Source organism: Cetorhinus maximus, chromosome 1 (genome assembly GCF_964194155.1).
Source record: "Cetorhinus maximus chromosome 1, sCetMax3.hap1.1, whole genome shotgun sequence".
Lineage (NCBI taxonomy): Eukaryota > Metazoa > Chordata > Chondrichthyes > Lamniformes > Cetorhinidae > Cetorhinus > Cetorhinus maximus.
In genome coordinates this window covers 796,195-819,612 of record NC_135879.1, presented here as the reverse complement: position 1 = coordinate 819,612, position 23,418 = coordinate 796,195, and the positions used below count along the sequence as shown (strand labels likewise).

General features: G+C 46.1%; 1 protein-coding gene across 2 annotated transcripts in view; it reads left to right on the top strand.

The window, feature by feature from the left end:
- cplx1 (complexin 1) overlaps positions 1-23,418 on the top strand; it is a 214,669-nt gene that overhangs the window by 33,359 nt on the left and 157,892 nt on the right. Inside the window, exon 1 of one of the 2 annotated variants that reach the window (XM_078541461.1) lies at positions 5,809-5,929. The exons of the other annotated variant lie outside the window; for it this stretch is intronic. The gene's annotated coding sequence lies outside the window, so the exon portion shown is untranslated. Of the gene's footprint in view, positions 1-5,808; positions 5,930-23,418 lie in introns of those variants that run through there. 2 annotated transcript variants of the gene reach the window in all.

Sequence of the window (23,418 nt, the reverse complement as noted above, 5' to 3'; positions counted from 1 at the left end):
CGGGGCCATTAACAGTGAGAGAGGAGCAGCGGGGCCATTAACAGTGAGAGAGGAGCAGCGGGGCCATTAACAGTGAGAGAGGAGCAGCGGGGCCATTAACAGTGAGATAGGAACAGCGGGGCCATTAACAGCGAGTTGCCAAAAACTTGGAAGATGGATTATAATGTGGAAAAATGTGAGATTATGCATTTTGACAGGAAGAATAGAGAAGCTGAATATTATTTAAATGGAGAAAGACTGCAGAAAGCTGCAGCACAGAGGGATTTGGGAGTCCTTGTGCATGAATCCCAAAAAGCTAACATACAACTTCAGCAGGTAATAGGGAAGGCAAATGGAATGTTGGCCTTTATTTCAAAGGGAACGGAATATAAAAATAAGGAAGACTTGCTAAATCTATACAAGGCACCAGTTACACTATACCTAGAATACTGTGAACAATTTTGGCCCCCTTATCTAAGGAAAGATATACTGGCATTGGAGGCAGTCCAGAGAAGGTTCACTAGGTTGATCCTGGGGATGGAGGGATTTTCTTATGAGGAGAGATTGAGTAGGTTGGGCCTGTACTCATTGGAGTTTAGAAGAATGAGAGGCGACCTTATTGAAACATATAAGATTCTTAGGCGGCTTGACAGGGTAGATGCTGAGAGGTTGTGGGTGAGTCTAGGACCAGAGGGTATAATCTCAGAGTAAGGGGTCGCCCATTTAAGACAGAGATGAGGAGGAATTTCTTTCAGGGGGTAGTGAATCTGTAGAATTCTTTACTGCAGAGGGCTATAGAGGCTAGGTTCTTAAGTATATTCAAGGCTGAGATACAGATTTTTAATCAGTCAGGGAATCAGAGGTTATGAGGAAAATGTAGGAAAGTGGAGTTGCGGATTATCAGATCAGGCATGATCTCATTGAATAGCGGAGCAGACTGGATGGGCCAAATGGCCTACTTCTGCTCCTCTGTCTTATGGTCTTGTTGTCTTAACCACTGAAATTTCAACCCCTTTTAACCCATTTCTTTAGCTTCAGGGGTTGTAAGACCTCATTAAAAATGCATAAAAAACAAACCCAAAAGACCTGGGGGAGAATTTTCCCCATGTCGGGAGGGCCCGTCGGGAGGGCCGGTCTGGAGTGGGTGGGCCGGTTGGGAGGGCCGGTCGGGAGTGGGTGTGGGTGGGCCGGTTGGGAGGGCCGGTCAGGAGCGGGCGTGGGAGGGCCGGTTGGGAGCGGGCGTGGGAGGGCCGGTCGGGAGCGGGCGTGGGAGGGCCGGTCGGGAGCGGGCGTGGGAGGGCCGGTCGGGAGCGGGCGTGGGTGGGCCGGTCGGGAGGGCTGGTCGGGAGGGCCGGTCGGGAGCGGGCGTGGGAGGGCCGGTCGGGAGGGCCAGTCGGGAGCAGGCGTGGGTGGGCGTGGAGCCGATTGCCACCCACGATTGTCTCCGCTCCGCCATTTCATGTGGACGGGCCAATTAAGGCCATCCCAGCATGGCGCACGGCCGGTATCGCTCAGCGCTATCTGTGTGGGCAGGGGGAGGAGGGAGAGTCAGTGCCTGCACTCTTTCGCACATGTGCGCAAAAGAGCCCAGAAATCTCTCCGAGGCAGCTCCGTGTTCATACTGAAATTTTTAATTAAAGAAAAATAAAAATTATTTAGACATGTCCCCTCATGTGACAGCCTCACATGAGCTGGGACATGTCCATGAATTGTTCAAAAAATATTTATAGATTTTATTAAACCTTCAGGAAACCTCATCTCACCTGGACGAGGTTTCCTGAAAAATGCGAAGGCCGCTTGGGCTCTTCGCCTGCCCCCCAACCTTGAGGTTGGATGGGCAGCCCTGTTAATTACCTAAATTGGTACCCTAATGGCCTTAACAGGCCTTTGACAGTTTGGCGGGTACGCAGCTGCCTCTGGTGTGCGCCCGCCGAGCGAAAGGTCTGAATGATGCGCGGTGATATCGGGACGCACGCCCAACGTCACCGTGCGTCATTTTACGCGTCAGTGTGTAGGGCCCACCCCCGTACACCGACGTGAAAATTCTCCCCCTGGCCTTTTAGTCGGAAGACTGTCCAGACACCCTGGTACCAAAGTTCATAAACAAAACCTAACTGAAACTGAAACCATTTTAATCCTTCTTAACAGACAGGTATCTATATATTATGTATATATATATATATATATATATACACAAATTCAACTTAAAATTATACATTGTTCATAACACATTGAAGATGTTAACTTGTCTTTCTCCCTCAGATTCTAGTTTATTTGCTGTGCATTTAGAAGAATTGTTCAATAATTTGATTGTTTTGTTGTAAAGTATGTTGATTATGATGAGTAATTCAAGGTAATCTTGGTGTGGGACAGAACCACCAAGGCTTTGCAAAAGCAAAATACTGCAGATGCTGGAAATCTGAAATAAAAACAGAAAATGCTAGAATACTCAGCAGCATTCTTGGAGAGAAACAGTTAATGTTTCAGGTTTTCATCAGAACCCGAGGAAAGATAGAAATATAATATGTTTTGAGCGAGTGAAAGGGGCGAAGAGGAAGGAAGAACAAAAGGGAAGAGCTGCTATAGGATGGAGAGCTGGAAAGATGAAATGACAAATGGTTTCATAGTACAAAAGGCAAAGGGAGTGGCAGTGGGTATAGTAAAGAAACAAGAGATGTATCCAAATGAGGTGTGAATGGCTGGATAGCAGCCATTGGTATGATCTTGGGAGAGACCATAAACTTCTTTTAAAAAAAGAAATCCAAAATCCTAGTTCTTTACTAAACGAATGAAGCCGCAAGATGCCACGGTTTGGAACAGAAGAATTTTTACTATAATGAGTCAATCAAAGCAAACTCTAAATATTATGTTAGATAACTTCCTACACTCTAAAAGCCAGAATCAACATTAGTTAAACTTGAATTAACAGGCAAATTGCAGTCAATTATAACCTATAAATTACACATTAAATGGCAGAAGCGACTAAGGGAGAACTTCTGAATTGGCTTGGCAGTCCAAACAGCATTTCGGTATTAAATTCAGTTGCAAGGCCCTTTAAAACTCTGTCTTCCTTGCGAAGAATTTCAGCTTCTCTCCTTCTAGGATGTAGTCTGATCCCCAACCGACGTCAGCGTACAACCAACCCGGGTTCCACAGATATGGTCTTCACCAAAAATGGCACACATCTGCAGAACCTGCTGAACTCGGTCTGGATATCCACCAATGTTATCTTCAAGTAACAGAAACAGCTGCAGCTGCTTATTCTTAACTGCTGGGTCTGGGCTCTGCCTTCTTCAACTTGCCTCTCTGCACCACAGGATTCGTCAAATGCTACGACTCAGTTTGGGTTGATCCGTGACCTTTTATATCTTTCAACCAGTTTCAATCTGGCCAGAAGATTTGGCTTCCAAAACTCAGTCTGTTTTTGTTTCCTTAAAAACTGGGGAGGGTCAGTTTCTTTTCTACACTTCCCTTTTTGTTAGGGCCTGCCTTAAAAAGCATACACACGTTAAAAGCACAGACTCCTTAACACTGCCCAAATGCAAAGTGAAGCAATAAAGAAAGAAACAAGAAAAAAACTAAACCAGCAAAAAAAAAACAAGCCCCAATGCTTTGGTTATCTTTGTGTTAGTTTGAAGATGAAAGTTTTGAATTATATCTTCCAAGACCAGGACACATTGCTTAAATATTGAGTGGCACAGTTAATATTTCTTCTTAAAGTCAGTCACAAAGAACCATTATTAACTTAACATCAGTTCACTTTAATTTTGTAATATTGATTGTTTCATTATCGAGTGCTGATATTATTGGTGCAGCTGGGATGGAGGAAATTACTGAGCCCAACATTATGAGGAAAATGAATCAGATAAATTATTAATCCTGGCCTGATTGTTTTAGCTGTGTGCCATTATTCCATTGTCAATTATTGTGGTCAGCATCCCCTCTTGGCAGGTCCTTTAGCTATGTTATTAACCCTGGACTAAACAAAAATGCATGATTTAAAATAAATCAATAAAAGATTCATAAGAATAATAAATGAAGTTGCATTTTTTGTGACTTTGATATTTGGAAGGGTCCTGGTGGTGACAATTGTTCTTTAGTATTCCTCAGATGAATCTGCTACAAAGGCCGTTTCAGAAGAAGATAGGAATTAGGAGCAAGAGTAGGCCATTCAGCCCCTCGAGCCTGCTCCACCATTCAATAAGGTCATGACTGATCTGATTGTGGCCTTAACTCTACTTTTTTGTCAGCCCCTCATATCCCTTGACTCTCTTGCAAATCAAACCTCTGTCTAACTCAGCCTTGAATATATCCAATGAACCAGCCTCCACGGCTCTCTGTGGAAGAGACTCCTAAAGAATAATGACCTTCTGAGAGAGGATATTCCTCCTCATCTCTGTCTTAAATGGGAGACCTCCTGTTTTTAAACTGTGTTTCACCATTTCTAGATTCCCCCAAAAAAGGAAACATCCTCTCAGTATCCACCCTGTCAAGCCCCCTCAGAATCTTACATATTTCAACTCTTAAACTTCTAAATTCCAATGAGTAAAGGCCCAACCTGCTCAATATTTCCTCTCAAGATAACCCCTTCATCGCAGGAATCAGCCTAGGTTCTCTGGACTGCTTTCAATACAAGTATATCACTCCTTAGTTAAACAGACCAAAACTGTGCACAGTACTCTCGGTGCATTGCATAGTGATCTCTTTCACCTAAGCTACCGCTTGGATAAGGCGATGTCTATGCTGCCTTCTGAGTGATAAGTTTCTTCAGTGGGATGGAGCATCAATCTACCCTGAGTTCCCAGCATCCCTGGTGGCAATAGTCACTCAAGAATCATTGCATACTGATGTGCAATGATACCTTAGTGTGGGTGCACAGCAATACACAGGACAAATGTGATGAAAAAACAGCTCATCTATTTTTGGGTTAGAAAATGTTACCTCAGTCAACTTGCTGCTTTTCCTCAATTTGGGCAATTTTTTGACCATCTAACTGAGCAGGAGGCAGCACCTGAGTTGAATCTCGCACCCAAAAGACACTATGGCCGGGATTTTACGGTCCCGTCTGCCGTGGGGCTGGAATTTCTCGCCCAAAGTCAACGGACCTTTGGCTGGTCTGTCAAATTTTCCGTCCCACCCAGGGTGATTCCTGCCACGGGTGGGACCGGAAGATCCCAGCCACATGCAGCACCTTCCCAGTGTTGTACTAGTGTGTCTTCAGGTCTTTAGATCAGGGCTGGAGTGAGGGTATTTACTGCCCTAGGTAAACCTCTAGCCTGGCACCCCCTCCTCTCCCCACAATTAACTTCTGAAAATGAATACAGCTAAATGGTTCCACTTTCAGAAAACTGCTAAAAATGACCAAACTCACAGGCGGTTGTTATCTGTGACCTGCCCTCAGCCTTCGCCCCAGCCTCAGCCTCCCAGCTCCCATCCTGGTGCCCTGCTTCTGCAGCTCCATGTTCCCCTGGTGCCCATTAGATTTGCGTGCTCTGCTCCCACACCTCTTGCGAGGTCTCCTAGCCCCATCATGAGTTCATCACCCAGGAGCCTGCCCTTCTGAATGGTTGAACTTGAAGTGCCTCACCACTGGGCACTCAGTTAAGTTTCTCATGTTCATAATGAAGTCATATCGATATCATTTTTAAGATAATCATCAGAATTCAGACTTCAGTTTTTAGCTGCTGTGTGGTGTGTCGCCTCCCCCGCCCACCAAATCTTGCTGTCCTAGGCAACCGTCTAGTTTGCCTAATGGTTGCGCTGGCTCTGCTTTAGATGCACAAACATTAAACTAGGCTGGATACCAGGAAACATTTCTTTTCATGGAGAGTTGGTGACCTGCGAAATTCATTGCCAGTACAGAGAGTGATTATAGATTTGCTGTTTTGTCTTTAAAAGGGAGTTAGATGGATTCCTGTGAGTGGAAAACATCTTGACGAGGAAAAGATAGGTAGGTTAACTGAAACTAGTGATATCAGTCACTGGGGTCTCCTGGAGCTGCTCAATTATCATCACTGGTTGGAATTTCCCAGATTTTTTCCTACTTCAGACTGGGATATGTTTAACGGGTTAGTTGGTCTTTTATTATTGTTTCTTGTGAGTTTGTATGTTAACCTTCTGAGAATATTACAAACTGAACCAAGATGATACTTGAAAGAAACAAATAGCATAAATCATGCAATTTATTAGAGTTTGAGCAATAATCGATCTCTTGAATATGTTGATCCCCAGTTTTGGACAAAAAAATCCTGTCTTTCTACTTAAAATCCATTTGTCACCTCTCCAGCCGGCCGACTCTCTCCCTCTCAGCATCTCTCCTGCAGGCTGCTTCTCTCCCTCCTGCCACCTCTCCCTCTGGCCGACTCTCTCCCTCTCAGCATCTCTCCCGCAGGCTGCCTCTCTCCCTCTCGCCACCTCTCCCTCTGGCCGACTCTCTTCCTCTCAGCACCTCTCCCTCTGGTTGCCTCTCTCCCTCTTGCCATTTCTCCCTCTGGCTGCTTCTCTCCCTCTCGCTACCTCTCCCTCTGGTTGCTTCTCTCCCTCTCGCCACCTCTCCCTCTGGCCGACTCTCTCGCCACCTCTCCAGCAGGCTGCCTCTCCCCCTCTCGCCACCTCTCCCTCTGGCTGCCTCTCTCCCTCTCGCTACCTCTTTTGCAGGCTGCCTCTCTCCCTCTCACCATCTCTCCCATGGGCTAACCCTCTTTCTCTAGAAGCCTCTCCTGCAGGCTGACTCTCTCATGCTGACTCTCTCCCTCTCACTGACCTTCTCTCTCATTGCTTCCTTCCCTGACTCTCCCGCTTGGCATTTCCCTACCTGACTCTCGCTTCCCGCTTTCTTTCCCTAACTCTCGCTGTGAGCAAGGGCTCAGGAAAGGGGTGGCGAGAGGGAGGAAACTGCAAGTGGGAGAGTCAGGAAGAGAAGCAGCAAGAGAGAGAATCGAGAAAGGAATTGGGAAGTGGGAGACTCGGGGTGGAAAGCAGCAAGAGAGAAAGTCTGGGAGAGAAGCGGCGAGTGAGAGTCGAGGAGGGAGATGGTGAGTGTGAGAGTCAGCGAGGTAAGCAGTGAGCGAGAGAATTAGGGAGGGAAGCAGTGATTGAGGGAGTCAGGGAGGGAAGCAGTGAGTGAGGGAGTCAGGGAGGGAAGCAGTGAGTGAGGGAGTCAGGGAGGGAAGCAGTGAGTGAGGGAGTTAGGGAGGGAAGCAGTGAGTGAGGGAGTCAGGGAGGGAAGCAGTGAGTGAGGGAGTTAGGGAGGGAAGCAGTGAGTGAGGGAGTCAGGGAGGGAAGCAGTGAGTGAGGGTGTCAGGGAGGGAAGCAGTGAGCGAGGGAGTCAGGGAGGGAAGCAGTGAGTGAGGGAGTCAGGGAGGGAAGCAGTGAGTGAGGGAGTTAGGGAGGGAAGCAGTGAGTGAGGGAGTCAGGGAGGGAAGCAGTGAGTGAGGGTGTCAGGGAGGGAAGCAGTGAGTGAGGGAGTCAGGGAGGGAAGCAGTGAGTGAGGGAGTCAGGGAGGGAAGCAGTGAGTGAGGGAGTCAGGGAGGGAAGTAGTGAGTGAGGGAGTCAGGGAGGGAAGCAGTGAGTGAGGGAGGCAGGGAAGGAAGTGGCGAGAGTCTCGAGGAGTGGGAGAGGCCACTCCGAAATGGTGCTGATCAGGTCCCACGTGCTCTTTTTCCCCCAGCGCGAAATAATTTCAACCCCTTGAAAATATTACTTGTGTATAAGTCAACTCTACTTTTTTGCCTAAAAGTTTGTCTCAAAACTTGACTTTTACATGAGAATGTATGGTATTCATATTAAGTTGGGCTTTTGAAATCCTGCCAAACTAAGGAATTATCTCAACAATTAAGTTACTGTTCAGAATAATAAATATTAGGTAAGTACTTTAGTGATAAGCAGCAGTTAGAAGCTAAAGTTTGGACCCATTTGTCCAGCTGGCCCCAGTTTTACCCATTGGTGTACTCTAGCTTTCTACAAAGAAGAAAACCTTTGCTTTCATATCAGAGTGATATTAGTAAGCAGTGGGTAAATTAGACAAATAACGTCTCAACTAAGATTGGTTTTAAGAAAGATAAAGAGCTGCATTCATGTTGTATGGGTTGTGAATGATAGGTATGTCCAAATATTCATTCTGCTAGTTGAAAGCTAAAAGACAATATTTAATCAATGATACAAACAGTTATATTGCTCTAAATGGCAGCAGCATCATAATATGAACACCCAATAGAACCAAAAATTATAGCTTGATGATAGGCTGTTAGCTGGAATAAGAGGTTGTAATTATCAGGAAAGATTTGAGACATTCGGGATCTTAACTGTGATAGATTATTTCTACTTGTTGGCAAGTGGTAATAAGAGAAAACATACACAGTACAAAACAGCACCACAGAACATAGATGGTGGTTAGAATGTGGAGTTCTCTGTCACTAACTGGTGATGGAGCTAAATACATGGATTCATTTAAAAGGGAATGAAAGTGTTACTTGAACAAGATGAATGTTAAAGGCTGTAAAGGACAAGCAGGAAATAAGATTAGACCCAAGTGGTTCAGGTGGAAAAAAACATTGGGGCAGAATAATAGGGTTAATAGTCTGTCTCTGTACTGTAATACTTTCTGGCTTCATGAATTAGGACCAAGAGGAGGTGTAGCAGTATAATAGTGGATGCTGATCGCTTTCTTGGACAAATCAGAGAATTACTTCAATAATATACGTTCTACCTAAAAATACTTTTCAGTCAAATGTTTGGCTAAACTCTGATCCTCACATAAATGAAACAAATTAAATTTCAACATAGATCTAGACTCCAGTCAACTGTTATATAATATAAGTATTAGTGTATACTAAAAATGAATATTAGACACATTGGGTATAAAAAGTACATATAATGAACATGTATGAAAATAAACATAGTATAAAAATTACAGTGAAAATTAGATAGATTTCAGAAATTGGAACATACTCGGGAGGAGCAGGGGACCCTAGACCTATGGTTAAGCTCTCCTCTACTGACGGTTTTCCACAGCTCATGTTTGGGTTTGTTGTAGACTAATTGACAGAGGTTGATTGCTGTGATTAATCAACCGCACCATTATTATTGCAACATGAAACTACCAAGATGGCAGAAAACAAACCAGATGGATCGTTGTCTTTGCCCATCCAGAAGTTTTAATGTTCTGGTGTAAAACAGGATAGAGCTGATTTTCCTCTCTGAGAATCCAGTGGATGCCAGCCAGCTGCAAGCATTGTTTATCCTGAACAGAGGAGGTCTAAGCACAGACCCATTCCCTGGCAGAGCCATGTGGCACTGTTGGAGATGCTGTCTTTTGGATGAGATGTTAAACTGAGGCCCCGTCTGCTTTCCCAGGTGTATGTAAAGGATTCCTTGGCGCTAGTTTGAAGAAAAGCAGGGGAGGTACTCCTGTTGTCATAGCCAATATTTACCCTTGAACCAACATCACTAAAAAAAGGCCATCTGGTCATTGATGATTGTGAGCTCTTGCTGTGCCACAATTGGCTGCTGCATATCCTATATTACAATAGTGACTTCAAAAAGACTTCACTGGCTGCCATGATCATGTCCTGAGTTTGTGAAAGTTATTATAGGAATGAAAGTCTTTCTTTGTTCATATCAACCTAGAGCATCAGCTGTAGACTCTCCCCTCTGAGTCAAAAGGTTCCTGGTTTAAGTGCCACCCCAGCATTTGAGCACAAAAATCAAGGGTGACATTCCAGTGCAGTACAGAGGGAGTGTTGCAGTGTCAGAGGTGCCGTCATTTGGATGAGACATTAAACCAAAGCCCCACCTGCCTGCTTGGGTGAATGTAAATATAATATTTCAAAGGGAGTTATTCCCAGTGTTCTGTCCAACATTTATCCCTCAATCAACATCACAACAACAGATTATCTGGTCATTATCACATTGCTGTTTGTGGGATCGTGCTGTGCGTAAATGGCTGCTGTGTTTCCTATGTTACAACAGTGACTATACTTCAAAAGTGCCATGGAAAGTAAATCAGCAAAACATTAAATATTTCAAGATATTGAGAAAAGCAGGCTATTGTTTGCAGAGAAGCCAAAGACACTTACAGTTACATGCTCAATTGTTTACAGAAAATAGAGATTCAAAAACACTCTTGATTTTCTCTCAGGGAAATTTGCTCAATTGATGCTCATTATCAGTCCTTTCCACTGTGATCTGAATAGTACTGAGATAGGTCACTCATGTACATGAGGCAATTCATGACTACATTGTGACAAATTATGAGTAACTTTATCTCTTTTATTCTTCTGCACCCTTAGTATAGAAATATCTAGTTTAGTTCATCCATTGCCAGGAATAATGCATTATAGAAAGCTAATTTGAATTTTGTTACAGTTGTTTGTAGTATAACATTTTCTGACATTCATTTGTTGATCTGAAAGATTTATCACTGCTTTCTCCTCTCTGGGAGCATTTGCTTTGATTATATTGATTTAAATTTATACAAAATTCTGCTGTGTGGCAGAATTCAGTAACTTAAATACTTGCCTGATGAGAATTATTATGGATGTAGTTTTTTTGCTTTGTTTTTAAAAAGGCACTGTTTTCCTGGAAGAAGTATTTGGCAAAGCCTTTTTGGTTGTGGCTGGAGAAAAGCTACAAAAGATGTGTGCCCTTGTCCTCTGTTCAAGTGATTTTTTTAATTGATTCAAGCTCAATGTTATGTCTCAGCATATAATACTATTATTTACATGAGGGCAGAAGGGAGTGATTACTTTCAATACTTGACCCTGCTCTCTTTAAAATCTAAAAGCAAATGTCAGTGGTTAGTTTACTGAGACAATCTCTTGGTAGGAATGTGGCAGGTTATGGTGTCATTGGGTGTGTTATAGGGGTAATTTGCAAGGCTCTTCTTCCGACATGGGGCTGCACTAGATGGGAGCACAAGTCATAGGATTCACCCCCCAGCCCTGTCTCCAATCCAAGCTTCCCATCTCCTGCTGTACTACACCGACGACCAATTCTCATACAAACTACCTGACAAAGAATATCTGGCAGCAGCTTGAGCAAAGATCTTTTAATAATAATCCAGAGATAAATTGATCTGTAATCTATAGATTTTATATGATGATAATATAGTTTATATATTGACAAGATTAGTTTTAGGCAGCACTAGAACATATAGGAATAGACTGGATGCACAGGCGTGGTCCACTGGACTACCAGATCCAGCAGAAAGGAATCACATTGATGCTGAATCCCAATCTCACTCCACATAACAGACTGGCTTAAGACAGCAGTTTGAAGATCTACTCTAAAGCAGTTGGGAGCTTTATTATAGATGTTGGTTGAGGGATAAATGTGCTCCAGGATGCTGAGGAGAATTCCCTGTTCTTCAAAATAGTGTTTTGGGATTTTTTTTATGTCTACCTGAGAAAAATGATACTTCTAACACTGCTAGGCTCCCTCAGTACTGCACTTCCAACAGAGCAGCACTCTCTTAGTATTGCCGCTCCGACAGAGCAGCACTCCCTCAGTACTGCTGCTCCAATAGTGCAGCACTCCCTCAGTACTGCTGCTCCAATAGTGCAGCACTCCCTCAGTACTGCTGCTCCAATAGTGCAGCACTCCCTCAGTACTGCTGCTCCAATAGTGCAGCACTCCCTCAGTACTGCTGCTCCAATAGTGCAGCACTCCCTCAGTACTGCCACTCCAATAGTGCAGCACTCCCTCAGTACTGCTGCTCCAATAGTGCAGCACTCCCTCAGTACTGCCACTCCAATAGTGCAGCACTCCCTCAGTACTGCCGCTCCAATAGTGCAGCACTCCCTCAGTACTGCCACTCCAATAGTGCAGCACTCCCTCAGTACTGCCACTCCAATAGTGCAGCACTCCCTCAGTACTGCCACTCCAATAGTGCAGCACTCCCTCAGTACTGCTGCTGCAATAGTGCAGCACTCCCTCAGTACTGCTGCTCCAATAGTGCAGCACTCCCTCATAATTACACAACCAGCGATGTGATAATGATTACTCCATTGGTTTTGTGATGTTGAATGAGGGATAAATATTGACTAGAAACCAGGGATAACTCCCCTGCTCTTCTTCAACATAATGTCATGAGGCCTTTTACATCCACCTGAGAGAACAAGTGGGGTCTCAGTTTAACATCCCATTGAAAAGTCAGCACCTCCATTGGCCATGCTGCCTTGGTACTGCCCTGGACTGTCAGCCTAATGAATTAGGACTTGAACCCAAAATCTTCAAACACATTTTTCCCCAATCTGTGTTTTCTAGTTACTGACCTTTCTGCCAGTGGAGACAATTTCGCACAATTTGCACTAACAAAATTCGTCACAAATTTGATCTCCTTTATTAAATTTTTCCTGAACCTTCTCTGCTCTAAGGAGCTAAGTCCCAGCTTTTCAAGTCTCTCCACAAAACTGACGTTGAATGTTGCTGAGAAGAAAGACATGCTGCCAAAGCTAGTCGTCTTACACTCATCAGAACAAGCACAAGTTGCCAAATTTCAAACAGTCACCACAATTTATACTAAAGGATGCTGATTGGTTGGTAAGTCGACTCTGATTGGCTGAGGTGTTGCCATGGAGAAAGCAATGGCTCCCAAAGCTCCTAGGTAGTTCAGAAAGGTGCAAGGCTTGAACATATTCCTTTTGTTTGCTGAGCGGGTCCCTGTGTATGGATATAAGCTGCTTCTAGCAAGTGTGAATGAGCCACTTTACAGCCAATAAAATATTTTTTGAAGTGCATTCACTGTTATAGTGTAGGACATGTGGCAGCTAATTTGCACACAGCTAGCTCCCACAAACAGCAATGTGATAATGATCAGATATTCTTTTTAATGATGTTGGCTGAGTGATAAACGTTGGCCAAGACATCAGGGATAACTTACCTACTGTTCTTTAAGATAATTCCATGTGATCTTTTACATCCACCTGAGAGGGAAGACAGGCCTCAATGTAACATCTCATCCCAAAACAGCATCTCCCACATTGCAGCATTTCCTCAATGCTGGATTTGGAGCCTAGATTATCCACTCAACTCTTTAGAGCAGGATTGGAACCTTCTGAGCCAGAGGTAAGAATGCCATTCACTGGGACAGCTGGCTTTGCTTGGAGATCTGAGTGTAAATCAGTACACTTGCATAATGGGTAAGCAGCCACATTGAGGATGGGTTCCCCATTCAGGAAATAGATGAGTGCGAGAACTTGTGAATGGGACATTGGGTAGGAATTAACCATACTTGGGCAATAAGGTGGATAGGGGCAAGAACTTGACATTGGCAGGAACTGAGTGAGCAACTTGCAGAGAAAAAATATATAACAAAGATAAAACTTACATTAGCAATCAAACTGTTCAGAGTATGCATTAAAAGAAGAAAAATCTCACAAAAATATTTATGCAGCAATAAGTTTCTGTCAGACAATATGCTGCTGTAACAAAAACACACAAAGAGTAGAAGCTCCACTGAAAACCACGTCAATAGCAAATCTACAAATAAAACCTGAAAAATGAAAAATATTGACTTTTCATTCCTGTTCAAAAGTTTCGATCTTGGATAAATGTTTCTTAATCACAGACCTTTCTAAACACTCGGGCTGTGATAGCTGGTGAATCAAATAAGAAAATCAAATTACATATCTCCAATCTTGGCATTATTTAGAGAAAAATAGAACTGCTTTTGAAGAATTCCAATAGGAATCTAACCTACCGTCTATTGTATAATCATTACCTTTCTACGGTTTTTGGTTTGATCATTATATTCACGGAGAGATGGTGATAAATTACAGAAGGAACCAAAAATATTTGTGTCTTACATTCTTTCCCCTTTCTCCTCTGGATTTGACATCTTTATTTATTTTTTTCTGTCTATTTTGTGCTGCAAAATTCAGGCAGCACAAACATGGGATGCGGGGAGTCTAGATTGTAAATATTAGGGTGGGAGAATTGACCAGGGTGAAGACCCCCACCTACCCACCCACCCCCTCCAGCCCAACACTGCCCCCCAATCCCAGCCAGAAACCAGGGGCAGGATTTTTCACTTGGCGGGCGGGCACCTGAGTGTGAAATAAAGCACGTTGACATTGGCCATGTGTGTTGATGCCAGCACGCACTCTCGTGATAGTTCGGTCAGCGGGCACGTGTCAGAACCTGCAGCACCAACAATTAAAAGGCCTAGTAAGGCCATTGTGCTGAATTTTTCACTGCCCCTTAATTGGCCCGCCCGTGTGAAATAGCGGTGCGGTGCTGATCGCGGGCGGTAGTCAGCTTCCTGACCACCCCCGCCCGCCCCCGCCAAGCACCCCCACCAAGGGCAAAATTCCACCCCCGGTCTATTTTGAGTGCGAGCTACATTAGCAGATATATGGCGGGTTGTAGGTTCCAAATGGATGTCCCACTGCAACTTGATGTCTCAAAGTTAGCACATGATAAGGTGGCCCAGAGTTGCACTTGGTTAGTCAGTGGGATGGGGAGACTGGGTTGTGGCCTGGTGTAGGGGAAGGGGCAGGCAGCCCAGCAGAGATAGCACTGGCCCATGTTAATCCTGTGGAGTCTGGAAGAGGACACCTGCTCCTCTCATCCCCACAAAAGTAGTTTTACTGATTACTTTTTCTGCCCTCTTGTGCAGAACCATTCATTTTTTTTACTGAGGAGATGTTGCTCAAACAGGAGGCTGACCTCAAGGTGATGGTGTTGAATGTTGTATGTCTGTTTAGCAGGTCTCACAAAGAGGTTCTGAGTCTTGTATGGTTGAACATTAAGTCTTTATTGATAACACATGACTATGTTCATATATAGAGGGTATAGGCCAAGCTATCAGCTAACTCCATGCTTGCTTTGACATAGGTCTCTGTCCAGTCTACAACCGATTCTAAGCTAGAATTTTCATGTTGTCATGCGGGGGTGGGCCCAGCACGCCGACGGGTAAAATGATGCACGGTAACATTGGGCGTGTGTCCCGATGTCACTGCACGTCATTCCGATTTCGTTAGGCGGGTGCGCGCCAGAGGCGGCTGTGTACCCGCCGAACTGTCAAAGGCCTGTTAAGGCCATTAGGAAACTAATTCAGATAATTAGCAGGGCTGCCCATCCAACCTTAAGATTAGGGGGCAGGTGAAGAGCCCAAACAGCCTTTGTGTTTTTCAGGAAACCTCATCCACGAGTGGGATGAGGTTTCCTGAAGGTTTAATAAAATCTATAAATATTTTTTGAACAATTCATAAACATGTTCCAGCTCAAGTGACACTGTCGCATGAGGGGACATGTCTAAATCATTTTAAACTTTCTTTATTTAAAGATTTCAATATGAACTTAATCTCCCTGAGGCAGCTCCATGTCTCAGGGAGATTCTGCGCTCTTTCGCGCATGCACTACTGGGTGGGTGTCACACTGGGCGGGTGTCACGCTGGGCGGGTGTCACGCTGGGCGGGCGTCACGCTGGGCGGGTGTCACACTGGCTGGGTGTTGCGCTGGGCGGGTGTCACGCTGGGCGGGTGTCGCGCTGGGTGGGTGTCTCGCTGGGTGGGTGTCACGCTGGGCGGGTGTCGCGCTGGGTGGGCGTCACGCTGGGCGGGTGTCGCGCTGGGTGGGTGTCGCGCTGGGTGGGTGTCGCGCTGGGCAGGTGTCGCGCTGGGCGGGTGTCACGCTGGGCGGATGTCGCGCTGGGCGGGTGTCGCGCTGGGCGGGCGTCACGCTGGGTGGGTGTCGCTGGGTGGGTGTCACACTGGCTGGGTGTCGCGCTGGGCGGGTGTTGCGCTGGGCGGGCGTCGCGCTGGGTGGGTGTCGCGCTGGGCGGGAGTCACGCTGGGTGGGTGTCACGCTGGGCGGGCGTCACGCTGGGCGGGCGTCACGCTGGGCGGGCGTCACGCTGGGCGGGTGTCGCGCTGGGCGGGTGTCACGCTGGGCGGGCGTCACGCTGGGCGGGCGTCACGCTGGGCGGGTGTCACGCTGGGCGGGCGTCACGCTGGGCGGGCCTTAATTGGCCCACCTACGTAAAATGGCGGCATGGAACCGATTGCAGGTGGCGATCGGCTCTGTGCCCGCTCCCGACCCGTCTGCCCAACATAGGCCTCCCTAGTCTCAGGACATGTGTTTACATCACACTGTGCACTGTACTGTTTCCGAATCCCATAGTAACCCTTGCTATGCCAGACTTTATAAAATCAGACGGTCTGGAGGCTGAACAATTTTCCCAGATCTCATTCTGGTCTCATTTGGTGGAATAGTCGGCTCTGTTGATTTGGGCAACCTTTGTTGATTGGGAGTTTGAGTTGTGGTCTGTGTTTTTGGAACTTGGTTGTCTTTTTCTGATTCGCTCCTTCCGCTCCCTGGAGTAGAACCTCTCTTTGCCAACTCCCCATCTGCTCTGCTCGGGAAGCACCAGCTTGTCCCCTTCTTTCCGGAGAGTGTGTTCACTCTGTTTTTTCCTTTCTCCATGTGATCTGCCGTGATCTTTGTGGGAGTTGAAGATGTCTCTCCCTGTCCCTGAGCTGTGCCCTGGCAAGTTGATGGCCGCTAGTTCCTTGCTCCAGCATCTCCTGGCAGCTTTGTGCATTGGCTGGAGGTTATAGTGTCTGTGGCATGGTGTTTACAGGCGGTGTTACAGCAACCATTGGAGCTTGGGGTTGGGACTCATTCTTCTGTTGCTGGTCATTTTCCTGTGTGTCTTCCACTCAAGGCACACTGGTAATTATCTGAACATTTGGCTGGTCTGACCAAAGATGAGATTCTGCTGCCTGCAAAGAAATTGGACAAACCAGCGCCACAAAGAGTGAAGACAATTCAGCGCTGAAGCCCCAGTCGAGAGTCTGTTTACTGGGGAGCCTCTCAGGAACTTGCAGTTCTGTGTAGTTAACGACAGAGGTTGTCTTGACATCTTCTGCCTGTCTTAAGGGCAACACAGGCATCTCTGCTCAAGAGAGAAAAGGATTGGTTGTGAATGACGTACATGATGTCAAATATCTGCTCGTTGCCATACCTTAGTGGTCTAGGATCATGGTCAGATTCAGATTCCTCCAGGCTGTAGAGTGGTGTGTCTGTTGTTCTTAGCAAGACGTCTCTCAGTCATGGTTCCTTATCCCAGAGGACCATAACCCTGGCTCCTATGTCCAATCTGAAGTTGGTGACATGACTGTTTGCTGAGGTGTTTGCATTCCAAAAAGAGAATCCAGGATCCTTTACCTCACCCAAGACACACGGTTGGGTCTCTTCCTGTTGTGGTATCTCAAACTAATGGATTGTCTTAGGATCCTCTGCCCCTCTGGGTGTTTTAGCTTTGCATAGTTTTCCAAAGTGTCCCAGGCGTTTGCAGTTGAAACACTGCACTCAGATTGCTGGACGTTGCTCTCGCCTGTGAGGTTGTTTGGCTCCACAGTGCTGAGATGGCCAGCCACCCCCTTGTGGTCAGCTATGGTATTGCCTTCCTTGGCTGAAGTCTGTCTGCCCCCTTGTTGCTTTACTTGCTGGACAGTTAGGGTTGCTCTGTAGCATGGTTTACTTTCGTCCTGTAAAATGGATCAATGCTGTGATGAATTTCAGACTGTCATACCATTTAGATAGCCTCTTCTAGAGTCAGATCTTCCTTGGCCTGTATTATGTCTGGAAGGGCATCATCAGCCACTCCGACAACAACTCTGTCCCTTATAAGTTCTGACTTAAGGTCACTGTAGTCACAGCCCTTAGCCAATCTGTATAATCAGTCAGTTCTCCAGGCTGTTGGGCACATTTGTTGAATTTCGCCCCCTCTAAAATTTAGTTTGAAATTTTATTGAATGATTTTAGAACTTCATCAAATTTATCTGAGGATTTGCTTATTCCTTGCCTCGCAATTATATCATCGGTTATCGCACCTACTGAATAAAGTATTGTATTCACTTGTTCAACTTCTGTCTTTTTATCTATTCCTGAGGCTATCGTGCATCTTAAGAATCTTTTCCGCCAAGGCCCCCAATTTTTGTATTTAGTCTGGCTGCTGGATCAGTCCAAACTTGTCAGGTAATGTTGATTTGTTGTCCATGGTTGCTTTAATGTTCAGGTGAGTACAGCTTTAAATGCTGTGCTGGTTTTAAAGATGGCGCTGCAGTTACTGTTTTTCAAAGAGTCTCTTCCTGTGCTTGTCACGTTTTGGCGGGTTTCTGTGGTGATGACAGCCTTGACCTTTTTTTGGGGTTTAGCTTTTGTAATGAATTGTTCAATCAACGATTTGGGGCTTTCCTTACAATACCAGAGGATTTTGGGCCTTCTACAGTGGATTCCTGACTTTAGCGGAGGCTTCTAAACCTTCCGCTTCTTTTTTTCTTGTACAGTGAGCTCAGCAGCCACTTGGTACGGCACCGATTCTGAACCCAGGCTGGCTGTAGTGCTTTTGGAAACGGGCTGCTCTGACTTTTTTTTACAGCACTGAAGCTTTTTAAACTAATCCTGGCTTAGAACTGAATTGTTTGCTGACCCTTTGCTAGGCTAGTTGCTCTGCACTCTGTGGGGATTCGCAATGATACCTCCACGTCATCTTGTGGCGCCCTCAGCTGCACAGTGGAGTTTCTTCTACTGCCTTTCTGCTTCCAGTTCTGTAATGCACTCTCAGGCACTCTCCCTCTTCAGGTGCTTTCAGTCAGGTCAGAATGCTGCTCCTTTCGTTTTATAGTTTGTGAATATTTGCTCCAGCTTCTCCGAGGTTCTGGGCTTTTCCATTCGCTGCCACCATGTTGTATTTTGTCTGTTCCATGGGTCTCACAAAGAGGTTCTGAGTCTAATATGGCTGAATATTAATTGTTTATTGATAACATAGAACATTATTGGTCCCTTTATTTGAGGAAAGATGTAAATGCATTGGAAGCAGCTCAGAGAAGGTTTACTAGACTAGTACCAGGAATGGGCAGCTTGTCCTATGAGGAAAGGTTGGACAGGTTAGGCTTGTATCTATTGGAGTTTAGGAGAGTAAGAGGTGACTTGATTGAAACATATAAGATCCTGAAGGGTCTTGAGAGGGTGGATGTGGAGAGGATGTTTTCTCTTATGGGAGAATCTGGAATTAGGGGTCACTACTTAAAAATAAGGGGTTGCTCATTTAAAACAGAAATGAGGAGAATTTTTTTTCCCTCAGAGGGTCATGAGTCTTTGGAACTCTCTTCCTCAAAAGGTGGTGGAAGCAGAGTCTTTGAATATTTTTAAGGCAGAGCTAGATAAATTCTTGATAAGCAAGGGGGTGAAAGGCGGAGCTAGATAAATTCTTGATAATCAAGGGGGTGAAAGGTTATCAGGGGTAGGCAGGAGTGTGGAGCTGAAGTTACAATCAGATCAGCCATGATCTTAATGAATGGCACAGCAGGCTAGAGAGGCCGAGTGGCCTACTCCTGCTCCTAATTCATATATTCTTAACGCATAACTATGTACATATATACAGGGTATAGCACAAGCTATGAGCTAACTCCATGCTTCCTTCTACACAGGTCTCTGTCTAGTCCACAATTGACCCTAGTCTCAGGTCATGTGCGTCTTTACATCACACTGTGGGAGTTACTGTTCCCAGTCCCACATTAATCCTTGTTATGCCAGAGACCCTCACTCTACACACAGCATAGATCTGGACAGGTGTCCAGGCTGCCCAATGTAAAACCTTGTGAAAAATGAGGGTGGAGTGGGATTTAGGCAGAAAGTCCATCATCTCCATTTTAACTCCATCATTGCCCCAATGAAGCTGGACTGAGGAAGTTAAAATCTTCATGAGGGAGCGGGGTATAATAGGAAAAGAAATAAGAAATTATAGGAAACACTGTTGGAATAGCATTAACAGAAATGGTAGAGGAGACACATGCAAGAGGTTAGGACAGCTGAGCTGTCATCGATGGTCTTAGTCAGACAGTACATGGATTCCTCCAGTCTGGACTCTGTCATCTCTTCCTGATGTTCCACTGCCTGTCTCTGCATCTCCAACATGTCTCTCAGGACCGTGCCCAGAGGCTCCTCTTCTTCATGAGGCTGAGCAGAAGCCTGGTCTCTAGCAGTCCTCATGAGTGTCAGAGACATCAGCTGTCACTTCCTCAACCAGCTGTGGACCCGTGTCAGTGATGTGCTCACCAGATTGTGATCCGGAGCTCACTCTAGAACATGCAGGTGAATGTATTGCACTGGTGGAGGGTGCAGGTGAACCCATAATGCTGCACCCTCCGAGGCTTCTGAGGCATCCTCCTCAGAGGTAGGATTGGGGCTGGTTCTGTGTCTGGCCTCCCTTGTTGCCCTCCTCCTTTTCTTGCTGATACCTGGGTTGGAGAAAAGAAAGATACAGTGATTGCCTAAGCAGGCTCCTTAATTAAACCAAATATGTTACTCTGTGGGTGCAGCTGACAGCTGCAGACAAGAGACATCCTCCTGGCTTCCTGGGGAAGTCCTGTCTCGCCTTCAGCATAGGCACAGTCCTGCTCCTCCCAGGCTAGTTCTGTGACCTGCTCCTCAGAAGGAGCGAGGACTTGAATGTTTGGAATTCCATCGCTGGCCTTGGCCCGCTCCCTCTTATGGTGGGTGTTCTTGTCCTGCAGACAATCAGAAGGATTGAGTGTCATCTCAATGCATTCCTGAGCAGTTTAAGAGCATGCATGCTTATGGCAGCTGCTGAGATCTCCAAGTAAGTGATTAACAAACAGGATGTCCTGCACCTGATAGAAGATTGAGAGCAGGAAGTGGCCGGCACACACTCAGTGCACACGTCCCATCTGCTGCTGAGTCCTGCAGCCCAAACTCCTGTTTGTCATCCCTGTGCCCTCGCACACTTACACTGCCTGATGCCCTTAAGAGTGTGAGTTTGCAGTGAGTAGACGGTATTTAAGCCATGAGCTGAACAGCACAGGAAAGGATCGCCACTGGCAATTCATCACATTACTTATATAAAGTGTCAGCTAACTCAGCTTGTTCCAATCTCCCCTTTGAGTCAGAAGATTGAGTTCAAGCCCCACTCTAGGACCTGAATATACAATCTAGGCCACCAGTTTGGCCTGGGTGGGGCACAGTGTGGAAAGTGGGGAAGGCTGGATGCAGGGATGGTGTTTCCTGTGGCTGGGGGGGTCTGGAACAAGGGGTCACAGTCTCAGGATACGGGGTAGACCAGTTAGGGCTGAGATGAGGAGAAACTTCTTCACCCAGAGGGTGGTGAACTGGAATTCTCTACCACAGAGGCTGTGGAGGCCAAGTCACTGAATATAGTTAAGATGGAAATAGATAGATTTCTAGACACTAAAGGAGTCAAGGGATATGGGGAGAGAGCGGGAGTACGGCGTTGAGATAGAGGATCAGCCATGATCATATTGAATGGCAGAACAGGCTCAAAGGGCTGAATGACCTACTCCTGCTCCTAGTTTCTATGTTTCTCTGGTGGGCAGGGTGTCTGTCTCCTGCAATAAAGTCAGGGATGTAAATACCCCTGCTTGGCTGCCTCACCCTGTGGCCATTTAACGGTCATCGGGCCATTAATTGGCTTGAGTTGGGCCTTTGGTCGCCATATGGTTGGGGGGGGGAGGTGCCACCTGCGAGACCTGTTGGCCAAACGAATGGTTGGCAGCTCTCTGGTCCCAGCAGCGCCCCTGGGAATGGTGGTCACTGCTAGGACCTGCAACGATGGAGCCTGCACTTTAAGGTAAGTCTGGAGTCTTTCTGGGGTCAGACTGGTAGACTGGGGTGAGATGGGGGATGCGGTCAGGGGCCAGGGTGTATAGGGAAGGAGAAACATGGGGCGGGGGAGGTGCCTCTGATGCGCACAGGGGACCCGTAAAGGTGGCATCCCCCCCACCCCGCCCCCGCCCCCGCCCTCCGGCTTTGACCAGTCACCAGGTCGAGCGATGAAATCTGCTGGGCTGCACACTCAACATGGGATTGTCCCACCACAGGTTAAACCCCAGCAACGGTGGGAGGAAGCCCTTAATTGGCCACTTAAGGGCTTCAGTTGGGCCACGGATGGGCGGGTCTCCCGAGGTCTTCTAAAATTGCAGCGGAGGCAGGGATTGGTGAGTAGGCTCAGGGAACAGCACCAATGTCATGGCCCCCAATTTTACAGCACCCTCCACCACCACCCCCCCACTTGTTAAGGCTATGTTTGACAATATGAACTTCTTAATTCAATATTTGCAAAGTGGTATGAGAGCAGGTATGTTAATGCAAGTTACTTTTACAGGATTATGTAATTGTACCTCTTCAACCGTCAAGGTTCTTAGAAATTCTGTTTGTATTATCTTCTGTTGGTGAATTATTGCCCACATTCATTCAGTGTGCTCAGTATTCCTGCTCTTTGATGTTTAAGCAAGTGACGCTTCTATTTTTATAATAGCGGAGTGTATAAAGCTGATATTTAAAGCTGTCAGATTGGGTGACATTCTTTGTTAGTGTGCTCCTGATGGTGATCTTCCCGCTGCAATGGTGCATCAGAAACTCAGTGACTCTTTTTATTGTTTCATTTTGCATAACTTTGTTAAATTACGCCTAGCATTTAGCTTGTTTTTTTACTAATTCTATGTTGGCTTAGAGCTCATTTTGTTTTATTGAAGGGACCAAAGGTATGGTTGCTAAACTTGCTGATGCTACAAAGATAGGTAGGAAAGTGAGCAATGAAGAGGACATAAGGAGGCTACAAAAGGATATGGATAGGTACAGTGAGTGGACAAAGATCTGGCAAATGGAGTATAATGTGCGAAAATGTGAAATTGTCCATTTTGGCAGGAAGATTGAAAAAGAAGCATTTTATCTAAATGGTAAGAGAATGCAGAGCTCTGAGATTCAGAGGGATCTGGGTGTCCTAGTGCATGAATTGCAAGAGGTTAGTATGCAGGTACAGCAAAGCTAATAGAATGTTTTCGTTTATTGTGAAGGGAATTGAACACAACTTGATTGAAGCATATAAGATCCTGAGGGATGTTGACAGGGTGGATGTGGAGAGGGTGTTTCCCCTTGCGGAAGAATCTAGAACTAGGAGTCACTGTTTAAAAATGAGGGGTCGCCCACTTAAGACAGAGATGAGGAGAATTTTTTCTCGCAGAACATTGTGAGTCTTTGGGACTCTCTTACTCAAAAGGTGGTGCAAGGTCTCTTTAAGGAGGCAATTGAAAGAGATTTTTTGTGGCCTGACCACTTTCCCGGTTGGCGGACGGGTCAATCGGCCGGGCGGCCATTACATTTTTGCTCAAACCTCGATCCCGGGCTGGATGGAATCTCCGTGGGGAAATTAAATCTAAAGAGATACCTGGGGACTGGTTTCTATGAGGTTGCCTTTCAGCTGCCTGGTTGTGCTGCATGGAGATATTTTGCAGCATTTGTGTTGTGTTGTTTATTCTGTGGAGGTCTGCAGCTCCCCGGGGCAGCTGTCTGTTTTCAGGGAACTCACTAGAAGGGCTCACCCAGCACCCACAGTGATGTGGGCACCCACCCTCTCCCCACCCCCACTAGCAGCGCTGAGCCTTTCTCCGGATGCCA